The sequence below is a fragment of the Mandrillus leucophaeus genome, unplaced genomic scaffold (assembly GCF_000951045.1).
Source record: "Mandrillus leucophaeus isolate KB7577 unplaced genomic scaffold, Mleu.le_1.0 Scaffold221, whole genome shotgun sequence".
Classification (NCBI taxonomy): Eukaryota; Metazoa; Chordata; class Mammalia; order Primates; family Cercopithecidae; genus Mandrillus; species Mandrillus leucophaeus.
Genome location: NW_012102266.1, coordinates 2,129,947 through 2,142,951, shown reverse-complemented (window position 1 = coordinate 2,142,951; position 13,005 = coordinate 2,129,947).

Sequence of the window (13,005 nt, the reverse complement as noted above, 5' to 3'; positions counted from 1 at the left end):
ATGGTAGTGTATTAGTAACACACATCCTTTGTTCCACTATTCTAGGATATGAATACAAATTACCAGTGTGTTCTACGCAAAGCTACAAATGAAAATAAGCTTACTTTTTGGATCCACAAAACAGGGTCGGGATCCATGGGTATGGAATGCCAAAACCTGACTCAATACTTGTCAGAATTTTGTTAGAATACTGCCGAAGCTTTTGAGATAGAGAATTGTGGGGGTTTTATCCTGGAAGAGTTAACTTCATCTTAAGAAAGGAAGCAATTTGTAGGGTGACTTTATATCCAGCTATTATCTCTCTAAGATATACCAAAAAAGACAGTTTTAAAATTAAGTAGGCACTGTTCATATTTATTTATATAAGGTACATATAAAGGTGTATAACTACTAGAAGATACATTTGCTCTTTTACATTCTAAATTAAGCTTCAGTTGAGCCATTTTTCAAGGAAGTCATAATTTGAAAAGAAGCAATCTATAGGCATTTATTTGAATAACCAGAAAGTCACAGGTTATTTTTAAGTTTATAACATTTTTGCTTAAGCCATGAAAACTCCCCTCTGAGTTCCTAAGAAATGTTACTATTTAAGAACTTTAGAAGATGACAAGGACAGTTTGGGAAGGAGGTGGCTGGTGACAGTGAGATGAAAAATTATGCTCCAAGAAAAGGTTTATGAATTGCAAAATATGTGCCTTTAAGTCTTAGTGTCATATTTCCTTTTGGGAAATAGTGAACTGTGAAGAATGGAAGTAGATTTTTTTCTGAATTTTTAAATCTGTTGACATAACCAGCACCTTCTATTAGCTACGCGGTGCCGGTCTCAGAGCTCTAATAATCTACCTCTTTCAGGTAGTCTGTTTTCTCTGTGGTCTTTCCATCAGTAAAGATTATCCTTTGCTTACTGTCCATGCCCCTGTGAGTTTAGTATTATTAACATAAATTTTGCACTTCGGTTTTTTCAGAAAATTGGTAAGGAAGCACAGGTGTATTATGTATTGAAACATTGATTAGAACAGTGGTTCCCAAACTTTAGTGTGCCTCAGAATCAATGGCAGGGCTTGTTAACACATACTTTACTCCTACCACATAATCTCTAAGTGAAATCCTTCACGTAGGCTACTTCTCAATATAACCTCCCTTCTTTACACTTCTTTTTGTCCTTTCTTTCTTGGTATACATGTATTTCCATCTCCCCTTAACACCAGCTGTGAATTCAAATGATTATCTCCCTTCCAAATTCCTCAGTGTTTCCCTTTTATAATAGGTCTTTGTCAGTGGCAAGAATAGAACCCAAAGCAGGCTAACAAAAAAAGGAAGCCCTAGAAGGCAGCTGAGCTCAGGGACTTCAGTGAGTGTAAGCAGGGACTCTGAATAGGGTCCTTAGGGCTCATCTTTCCTTCTGTCTGGTTTGCCTTTCTAAGTGTGACAATTCTTCCCATAGACTGTCATCGTGTAGTGTGCCCTGTGACTTCTGAGAAAACCATACTCAATCCTGATGGCTTAACAACTGCAGTAAAAAGGTGGTGTCTCCTCATAAGCTTTGGCAGAAAAGACTAGGGAAGGGTCCCAATGGGCTCAGTTTGGGATCCCCCAATTCAGCCATGCCATTGATTAGGCATGAATCTTGTGCCCACTTGATGTGAAGTAGGTTCTCCATTTTAAAAAGATTGTATTATTGAAAAGATAGGAGGCCAGGTGTAGTGGCTCACGCCTGTAATCTTACTACTTTGTGAGGCTGAGGCAGGAGTATCGCTGGAACCAGGATTTCAATACTGGCCTTGGCAACATAGTGAGACCCTGTGTCTACAAAAAAATAACCCGGGCATGGTGGTACACTCCTGTAGACCCAGCCACTCAGGAGATGGGAGGATCACTTGAGCCCAGGAATTCAAGGCTGCAATGAGCTATGATTCTGCCACTGCACTCAAGCCTAGGCAACAGTGAGAACCCGTCTCTAAAAAACTTAAAGGGAGGTTGGGAAAACCAAGCCAATCGATACCCCCGGGAGTGCCCTAAAGAATAGTGCTGACCCACATTTAACTAAAAATCAGAGAAAATCTAGTCATCTGCCTCCGTTAGAGTCTCTAGCTACAGGGACTTGTCTTAGTCCGGAATATTTATGATGATCAAATCCAGATGTGGCTCCTCATGATCCAGCAACCTATGATTGGCCAAATGATATTTTTACCCCTAATACACCTTACAATGACTGATGGTTATTGAAGGCCTCTGTACTGGACACATGCCATGTTCTGCCTCATGTAATCCTCACAAGTGGGAGGTAGATTCTATAATCCCCATTTCTCAGATGAGATAACAGGAGTGAATTCAGGTTCATATAATGCAAAGCCAGGGTCCAGATTCAGGGAATATCACTGATCCCTGTGCTCTTAACCACTCAGCTGGACTGCTCCCTGGTTACATACAGTTATGGAGAGAAAATAGGAGAGTCACTGTAAGAACACTCATTTGGAAAGGGGGAGAAGAGGAAGCCCTGGCCTTAAAGTGGGTTCCATGGTGAGTCACCACTTCCCTGGGTTCTGCTCTGTGATCATCAGCTTACCCATTGTCTTCCATGGCTGTGTGTAAGGATTCCCATTCTGGGGGCGCACACTTGCTATTTTCCGAGGGGGTCTGAGGACTACTCTAGGGAAGTCTCAGAAGCTTGTTGCCAGGCTAGAGGTTTCTATGGCAACACCCTTGACTAGCCAGCTACTTGTTGAACTGACTTTGGGTGCTGTAGGATGGGTGAGCAACTCCAGCAACCTTGGAAGTCTGACCCTTGATCTGAACGCTGCCTTTTTTTTTTTTTTTTTTTCTTTTAGCACCAACACAGCCTATTTTCTAATTCTCAGTTTACTGGCTACAGTGATCTGGCAGAGATTCTCTTTCCTGCTCCAATACTTTATGATGGTCATAATACCTCCTGTGGAATTGCAATTTAGGCAAAGTCACATTCTAAAGTCATCATAGGAAGTCAGCATTGCACTTGAAAATCACTTATCACTTCCAAACCACACAGTTCTGTTTCTCAATGAGTCTAGCACAGTTAGTTTTTCCTTCCATCATTTCTTAAGTTGTGTACCAGCTGAAACAGCTGGCTTGCAGTTAGGACAGTGTTGTTCAAATATTACAGATAGTAAATTCCAGGATCCCACAATGAGGGAGCCAACACCACTGGCAGGAATGACAGGTTCATCTCATACCACTTTTTTCTTCAGGACAAACGGAATGACTGGAGTTATTTTGGTTTTTTTTGTTTTTTTGTTTTTTTTGAGAGTCTCGCTCTGTTGCCCAGGCTGGAGTGCAGTGGCGCGATCTCGGCTCTCTGCAAGCTCCGCCTCCTGAGCTCACGCCATTCTCCTGCCCCAGCCTCCCAAGTAGCTGGGACTACAGGCGGCCACCACCATGCCCAGCTATCTTTTTTTTTGGGGGGGGGGTAATAACTGGAGTATTTTAATTGTCATTGCCTTCTTGTTACCACCACCACCACTCTCCAACAGAACGTGTATAATTCAGTCCAATACATGTAAGTTGCAACTCCAATGGATTGCTTTTGCCCAGAAGGGTATGCATAAGAGGAGAGGCTTAGAAGGGGATGATCAGGGGTCCCTGGTTCTCAGGCTTCTCCTGATCCCCATCCTGTGCATGGTTTTTGAATCTACCCTTTACTCCTATGGATCAAGATTGAGTGTTGGGATTTTTAAATGCTGAGAGGCCTTTGATTGTTTAATCTCATCCAGTCATGTTTGCTAGCTGCAGAAGAGCGAGTTTCTTTTAGCAAAATCACTTGTCTCCTTTCTACTTTCACAAGGGCCAGCCTAGCTAGAAGTTTAACCTTTTCTTACAGAAAACTTGGTGAAACCTCCAGAAATAGCCAACTGCATGTCAAACTATCATGTTACAAAAGTAAAACATGAGTATACAAATAGAGTAAATAAGTCAAAGATTATGTTCAACTCATTAGAGAACCAATAGGCAAAACTGGTTCAAAGGAGAATTAAAGGAATAGGATGTATGGCATTTTTAAATGTTTGCCGAGTTAGAAACAGATCCTAACCTGTGGGGTTTTTCTACTATTCAGACAATATTTACATCTCTAGCAGATGAGGTCTACAGTAAAACATGTAACTTCTTAGAGTCTAAGCCCTTAATAGTAAGTAGTGAAGTCAAAAATAGATACATTTTGCTAGAGCAGTGGTTCCTAAAGTGTGACAATGGGAACTTCAGGGGGTTCTGCAAAGTCAAAACTACTTTCATTACAATGTTAAGATGTTAGTTGCCTTTTTCAGTCATTCTCTGCCAAGTGTACAGTGGTTCTTCCAGAAGTTAGTTGACATGTGGAAACCTCATTGCTCCAATGGTTAATGGAATCTATGAAGCTATGAGAATCTGGCTGTCTTCTACTAAGCCAGATGTTGAAGAGTTTGAAAACATGCAGAGCAATGCCTATCTTCTTACTAATCATTTTTGGAAAATATAGTTATTTTCGTTCAAAAAAGTTATTTGTATTTACATGTAATGGATTTATTAACTATTTGTGATGACTAAACTTTTTTAAAATTTCTATTTTTATATCTAAAGTGGTATATCAGTCCACCCCTGGACCAATCACCTAGGTCGGGGGATAGGGTACTGTGTCCACCTGAACACACCAAGTAGGGAAAGGACAGCTCCCCAAAGAGTAAAAGGTGCTCTTCTGGTTTCACTTTTGGTTGTAAGAGCCAGGCCATAAAACCACCTTAAGGACTGATGAAGATTATAGGGGTTAACAATAAGTTTATTCTTAAGTTGCTGAGTTGGGGTGTGGAGGAGTTGAGGGAGAAGGTACTTTCTTTCCCTTGCCATGTCACAAAAATGACTAAGAATCTTTTATCAACACTTTGTTAGTAGGAAAGGCAAAAGCTGCTTTATCAAGACCAAGATAAACTAGGCTCCTCTTGGGGTCAACCAAGCTACCCTTAAAATACATGAGTTCATTCCTAGTAGTATTTAAGATGGCAGCCACGGGCTCTGAAGCCAGACTGCCCAAATTCTAATCATCTTCTTGTCATTTGCAAGTGAACTTTTCTTTGCCTCAGTATCCCTATCTGTAAAATGGGAATATAGTTTTCTTACTGATCAGTATAAGGTTTAAATAAGACAATTTATTGAAAAGGTTTAGAACTGTGCCTGGTACATAACATTTATATTGTCCACTATAACGATAATGTTGAAACAAGACTGCTGTATTTGTCATTTAGTTATAAGGTTTACATTTGCTTTTATTGCATGAATTGGGTAGCTTGCTACCTTTTCTTTGACATTCTTCATTGTATATCTAGAAATAAGAGTCATCAGATGAATAATAATACAACCTGTCAAATAGTCATTTCTTGATTTGTTTGTGTTCCCTGGAGGCCACACACTCTTGGATTTATTTATCACTTCCATTAATTTTCTCAGGTGTCATGGCTGAAGAAACCAAAGAAGAGAAGCAGTGCTCTGTTTTAACTCTCCACTAATTAGAAATAATGACCTAAATCACATGGAATATGTATTTTTCTCATAATCTCAGAAAAGTACTTATATATGAATCTATGAAGATACTCATTGGTTTTCAAGAGGTTCCACTGTCTTGCAAATAACAGTTTGTGGATAAAGGAAAAGTCATGCTTGTATCTCCAAGAGACTTAACTATTCCAAAACATCAAAGTAACTCTTTTGTTTCTAAAACCATGGCAGAAAATTAGCTCATTGGCAGGAAGCTGCATGTGAAGCTCAGATTGCACCCAGAGCTGACATGTTCTGTTAGATGAACTTGACTGGAGCAGCTGATAAACAATATCCCTTGAACTTCTAAAAAAGTGATGAGGTAAAAAGTCAGCAGCTTAGTTCAATAAGTAGATTATTTTCTGCTTACTATAGGAGACTGTGCGTTTTTAAGAGAAGACGTTGAGCATAAAAATACCAGAAGGTCCAACTGTGAGAGACAAGAGAAGTGTTGATGTAGCTTTCCATAGAGATTGTGGATTCCTGAAGCTGACTCTGCAGCTCCCTATGATCACAGACACTTCCCTTAGCCCCTCTGAGCCTTGCTGCTCAACTCTAGGATGAGGATACTACGATCCCCTTCAGAAGTGTTGTGAGATTTCAGTAAGTCAAAATATGTAAACTGGCTGGCATATAGTCAGTGTTAATTGCTATGAACTCTTTTCTTCCCCTCTCCTGAATTAGAGTCAGAAGACAGCACTCAACCAATCCAGACACCTTGCAGAGCTCCTCCCTTCTGCTCACTGCTCATGTGCAATTCATCACCCTGTCCTAGACATTTTTCTCCTCAATATCTTAAACCTTCCTACATTTCACCAACCCTTTAGCCATGACATCAGTTCAGGGTTCCAACACTGAGACTGGTCATGTCAGGCCTGCCCTAAGCCTAATATGATGGAAAGAAACAGAGTCCAGAGTCCAGCCAGGGCAGCAGAGGGAGAATTCCTGCACAGGGAAGAGGTGGGCTCTTTTTGCTGATTCAAATAATGCATCTGGGCATTATTCAAAGTCTCTCCCAAAGCCCCCTCCTGAAGTCTCCCCTCCACCTCCGCAGAGGGGACCCTCCTCCTCCCCCGAATATGACAGGTGCATCCACAAGAAATTCGGGTACGTCTATCATTTTTACACTGTGCCTCCCTACCAGTTTCTTTGCTAGCTCTTCAGCAGACCCAAGCAGTGGCCACTTACACTGAATCCAAATCATCACTGGCCCTCTAACTCAGACTGGGACTTTTTTGATTAGCCAAGATCTGTTGTTTTTCCCTCACGTTATTGCAAAAGGTTTCTAATTCGTCTTCTTGCCTTCTATGTTATACCTGTCTCTATACTAAAGTCAGGTTGAAATTCAAAAGACAGATTTGATCTTATCACTTTTCTCCTTAAAACCATTCCTTGGCTGCCCTTTTTGCCTGGATGCATTCCAAGTTCTTCAGCATGAACTGAGCCCTTCACACCTCTCTAGGTTCATTTTCAGCCACCACTTGCCACGCCTGGAGCTGTATACTCCAGTCAGACTAACCATTTGCACAGTGCTCTTTTTTGCTTCTAGGCAGTAGAATATGCCATTCTCTCTGGCTGGCCTGTCTTTCACTTTCCTCCTTGTCATGAACTCATAATTTTATGTTACTGCAGCATCTACTTGGACTGAAACTTAAACTTGTTCATACCAGAAGCAGGGCTCAGTCACCCTTGACAAGAGTTTCCAGTTCTACACCTCCTCCCAGTTCCTCAACCCGGTCAATCCAGATATCTGCCTGATATGGTTTGACTGTGTCCCCACCCAAATCTCATCTTGAATTGTAGCTCCCATAATTTTCATGTGTTGTGGGAGGGACCCGTGGGAGATAACTGAATCATGGGGGGCGGTTTCCCCCATACTGTTCTCATGGTAGTGAATAAGTCTCACAAGATCTGATGGTTTTATAAGGGGAAACCCCTTTCACTTCGTTCTCATTGTGACATGTCTGCTGCTATGTAAGATGTGCCTTTTGCCTTCCACAATGATTGCGAGGCCTCCCCAGCCACGTGGAACTGTGATTCCATTAAACCTCTTTTCCTTTATAAATTACCCAGTCTCAGGTATGTCTTTATCAGCAGCATGAAAACGGACTTACACATTGCCTTATACAACTGCCTCCTGGGGACCACCTCCCTATGGGACCACCTCCCAATGCAGCCTACTTGAATCCCCTTACAGACCCACGTACCTAACATGGACTGTGCAGATAGGTCGTAGTGACCAGTTCCAGTGTGACTGCATGAGACAGCTACCTGCTTGCTCCAAACCCACTAAGTAGAACTACCCATGGGAAACTGCTTGGGTAATGCCCTGGTCCCCAACAAAAGCTTCAGTCCCACAGGTTCTCTCTCTCTTGCTCCCCACTCCTTGGTTGAATGCATGTGTTCTGGACAGCTCTCCCCATCCCACTGGCCCTGTGAGGCAAGGTGTGCTGCCCTCTTCTCTTTGGGTCTGTAAGTAATGCACTGCTTTTGTTATTTAATGTGTTTGTTGCGCTGCCTCCTGTGTCTCACCCCATGGACACAGCCAAACCTAACTTCTCCCAGTCAGAGCTCTCCTACAGAGTGGCTATCTTGGTAAGAATAAACTGGGCACAGGTCAGACAAGAGCCATAAAGGTGTTTGCCAATAGAAACAAGTTTCCTGTGAGAGGGACACCTGGTCATGAGTCAGACACTTAGGCATGAGGCCATCAACCAGAATAAAGTAGTATCCCATGAAAGGCACACAGTAAATACTCATGACCACCTTTCTTGTAGCCCCATCAGGGCAGGACTAGAATTTATAACCACTCTTCAGGGAAAGCCCTCCAGACCAGATGAGAGGAAAATACAGCACTCTTCAAGCAGCAGCTCAGAAAGACCTCCTCCAGGAAGTTTGATCTGATGCCACAGGGCTGGGTTACAGTCCCTCCTCTCTGCTGTGCCCCTCTGTGCTCACCGGCTTGGCTCTTTCATGTCCTCACTATGCTGGTGTCACCTGGTAACACACTTAAGTTACCTGGTTTTGTTCTGTGGTCTACACCAATCTGGAGCTCCTTGTGGGTAGTAACCTTAGACAAGGCGCACAACATAATTAGCAATTAATATTGTTTAATGTCTGAGTCAATGAATAAGTGAATGAATGAAGCAAATAACTGGCTTGGTTTCTCTTGTGAACACTATGGGTCGTGTAATTTTGTTTCCCACTTACTCGTCACTGATGAGGGAAGGACTATCAAGAGATTATGGCAGACATTTAAGGTATTAGGTGAACCCCTGGCTCCCACTCCTACGTGCTGCTGCTTCACTGATAGCTGTAGTATAGTATCGGCACATTTGTAGAACTAAAGGGGAGTGCCAAAATATTTTAACATTAAATGAATTTATCCCTGTGAAAAAGCCAAATGAACATCCACTATTAATGCCTTATCTTGTCAAGTGTCTAAGGACTGTGTGCCTCAAAAACTCATGCTTTTAATACATTTTGAATTGGAAAACTGCAATTATTACTTTTTCCAACTAGGAAAGTCTTATTGTTTCCTGATGACACAGCTCAAAAGTCACCTTCTCTGTAAAACTCCTCTAACATCCCATCACCACACTCCTCCTGCAGCCCTTCCACCTGATCTGTTGGACCATTCCACTGTCATTTATTTGATTTCCCCATTAGATTGAGTAACTGACAATGACTTTCATACCTCTAGTGGTTTACCTTAGTTGTGAGCACCTTGGAGTTTTCAATACAGGATTTCTTCATGAAGGAATGAATGAAAAGATTAAATCTATAAAGGGGGAAGACTGCTAGTGACAGGGGAATAGCTCAAAGGGGTTACAGACAAAGAACCTTATTAGGATTGGAGCTTTTTGAAGCGTGTGACTTGGTTGAGTGTTCTAGTTGTAACAACTACACACTAATATGATGTGCATGGCATATTTCATGTATGCTTGAATTCTTGAGACCTTACTTATAATAACCATTATTTCAGTTCATTCACTTATTTCCTTCATGCTAAGGATTAAGATTAATGATTATTTGAAGAGGGTCATTTATTAAAGTGCTTATTGATTCAGTGAATACTTATTATTTAGGCCAAGGCAAACCATGTGGAATGTCCCTAGAGCTCCTGTGGACCCTGGCTCAGGAAGGTGGTGGGGCTTGGTTGGAAATGCTTAAGTCAAGGAAAAAAAGGAAGGTAGTGTTTAGTTAGGTGTCTAAGTATTTGCTTAAGGAATTGGCCACCTGCTTGTCCAAGTTCAAACTGTTATCTTAACTGCCCTTTGAATGCTTCTAGGTTGCTTTTATTCTTTGAGGATTAGTGAACAATTCAGTCCCACAGGTGTCCACTGTTTTGAGAAAACTTAGTGCCGAAAAGTACACGAATGGAGGCAAATCCTTATTTGTTAAAACCTCCAGTCTTTCAAGAGATGCTTTTCCTAGACATGTGACTCAGAGTTCGCATAATCCCATTTCTGCTTAACCCGGGTCACTCCCAACTCAAGTTCACACCAACAGAAGGATCCTAGGATAGACCCATTCATCCATCCATCCTTCTTCCTGCTTCCTTCCTCCCTCCCTTTCACCCCCTACCACCTGCTCTGGAGTTTAACTGTAATCCTGATTTACTTCATTCCTTTCTTCTGTTTGACATTTCTCAGATTTCACAAGAGAGGAGTGAAGGAAAAAAACCACGTGCTTGAAAATATTTTTCTCTTTTTAAAGCCACGTCTTTCTACTTCATTTTGATTTCAGTGTAACTCGCAGAGTGAGGACTCCTGGCCCAGGCTTGGAGCCCGCAGCCCGCCGCCCGCCGCTGGCATCCGCCACCGCCGGGCAGGTGTGCGCTGGGAGGGCGCGAGGATTTGCCTTTGCCCGGCCCGCGGCTCCCCCGTGTGGCCTGAGTGGGTAGTGACGTGAATAATGTGCTTTGAGAAGGCAGGAGGCAGGGAGGAGTCTCTCCGGTTTCCTTTTTAACACATTCTTGTCTTCCTCAGAGGCAAAAAATTTCCAGTTGGTCTCAGGCTAAACATGGACTCGGGCAGAGGAATTGAATGATGGCCGGTTACAAGGAAGCAAAACAAACTCCTACCGGGTAGACAGATTGGGGTTGAATGATTTCAGGATACCCAAGACCACTCCTGCCACACAAGCGAGGGGAAAGAGCGGGGAAGGTTCTAGATGAGCTAGATCCCCGCTAGGTGCCAGGCATCTGACATGCATGATTTAATCTTACTGTACCCCAAGCTAGGTAGGAATTGTCACCTCATTTTACAGAAGAGGAAACAGATTCTCCAAGGCCCACAGTCTCAAAATGGCATAACAAGGGTTCAAACTGTGACCAGGCTGACTCCAAATCCCATATACTTGGCATGACAGGACCTCATACAAGATGGGCGTCTCCGTCCGTTTGTGTTACTGTAAACAGAGTACCTGAGACAGAGTAATTTGTAAAGAACAAAAATGTATTTCTCACAGTTCTGGAGGCAGGTTCAATGTCTAGGGAGGGCCCACATCTCTGCTTCCAACATGGCACCTCAAACCCTATGCTCACATGGAGGAAAGGCAAAAAGGGCAAGAAGAGACGAAATTGCCCCCTCCTCTAGCCCTTGTATAAGGTGCTAATCACCTTTCTATAGGATGCATTTTTAATCCTGTTGCACAGGGGATTCACTTTCAACATGAATTTTGGAAGAAACACAAACATTCTAACCATAGTGAGGTGAGGATCTCCTGCTCAGTTCTCTCCTTCGGTTGGAGATAGATGTCAGGCTCCAGAGAAAGCTGCTTATATTTCAAGTCCAGTAACCTCACATCTGCAGGGCCCATCTGAGTTACGTGTGTGGCATTCTGATCTCTGCAAAGTATGCTGCATTTTCTCAAGAACAGTCCTATGAGACGATTTTTTTATTGGCAATTTAATCGTAAAATGTAGAGATGAAGTCACCTACTTAAAATTCTAACAGCTAGCAAATGTACATGAATTTGTCTTTTTCAGGTCTAGTGGTGTGAAATCAATTTTAATTATCATATCAAGTTGTCTTACATCTACCTTTGTAGACTAGTTTTGAAAAATTTGTCAAATGAGGGAGTTGGGGATCCTAAAGTTCCCTTCTAGCTCCTGAGTTCTGTGAGTTCTGGTTCTTGAGCGCTCTCACATCTGTTTCTCGTCTTCCTAGTGCTCTAATCTGGGGGCACCAGGGTGATATGGTTTGGCTTTGTGTCCACACTCAAATCTCATCTTGAATTGTAATCCCCATAATTCCCCCATATCAAGGAAAGTGACCTGGTGGGAGGTGACTGGATCATGGGGGCAGTTTCCTCCATGCTGTTCTTGTCATAGTTCTCACAAGATGATGGTTTTGTGTTTGACGGTTCCTCCTTCACACGCTCACTCTCTCCTGCCACCATGTAAGATGTGTGTGCTTCCCCTTACCGCCATGGTTGTAAGTTTTCTGAGGCCTCCCCATCTATGTGGAACTGAGTCAATTAAACCTGTTTTCTTCAGAAATTACTCAGTCTCTTTATAAATTACCCATTTCTTCATAGCAGCGTGAAAACGGACTAATGCACAGGGGTATACAGCTTGGTGAGTAGCCATTGGACACACAGGCGGTCTCTACCCCATCTAAGCCTGGGATGCAGGTTCCTTGACTGTGGACCTTGCATTGTGGGCTAGGAATTTACTGTTTGGCCTCATCTTGCCTCTTTTCTTTGATGAGACTCAACATTTCCCTTTGGGATGAGCCGCTTTCTCTCTGGTTGGGGTGGGGCTGATCCACTCAGGCTTTGATGGTGTTTATATAACTCTGGCCTGGGTTGTCAAAGTGATTGGCCCATAAACAAAATCTTGCTCTAAGTTGGGCTAAGGGCAGGCAGCTGCAGCTTCTAGCCTCTTTGGGAGAGAAGTGTGTTTATAGTTTTAGCTTCTAGCCCCTTTGGTATGGAAGTGTGCTTTTGACTGTGATTGCTAACGTGGTTTTTATGGACTGAATATTCATGTACCCTCTCCACCCCCTAGTATTCATCTCTTGAAGCCCTAATCCCCAGTGTGACTATATTTGGACACGGGACTTCTACAGAAGTAATTAAGGTAAGGTAATAAGGATAGGGCCTAGATCCCACAGGATGAGTGTCCATAGAGGAGGAAGAGAAACTAGAGGTTGCTCCCTCTCCACATGCATGCACTGAGGAAAGCCATGCACTGCGGACAGAAGACACAGTGGGTGGCCAGGTGCAAATCAGGAGCTCTCCTCATAGGAACCAAACCTTGCTGGCACCTTGATCTCAGACTTCTCAGCTGCTGGAACTGTGAGAAATACATTTCTGTGATTTAAGCCTCTCAGTCTAATGGTATCTTGCTATGGCAGCTTGAACTAACACAGTGGTAAAAGGTCAGCTGGGGCCTACTAGTCATCATCTCTGCCACCAAGTGAGAAAGCCAACACAGGCAATAAGAGCTGAGAGTGGGAGTGA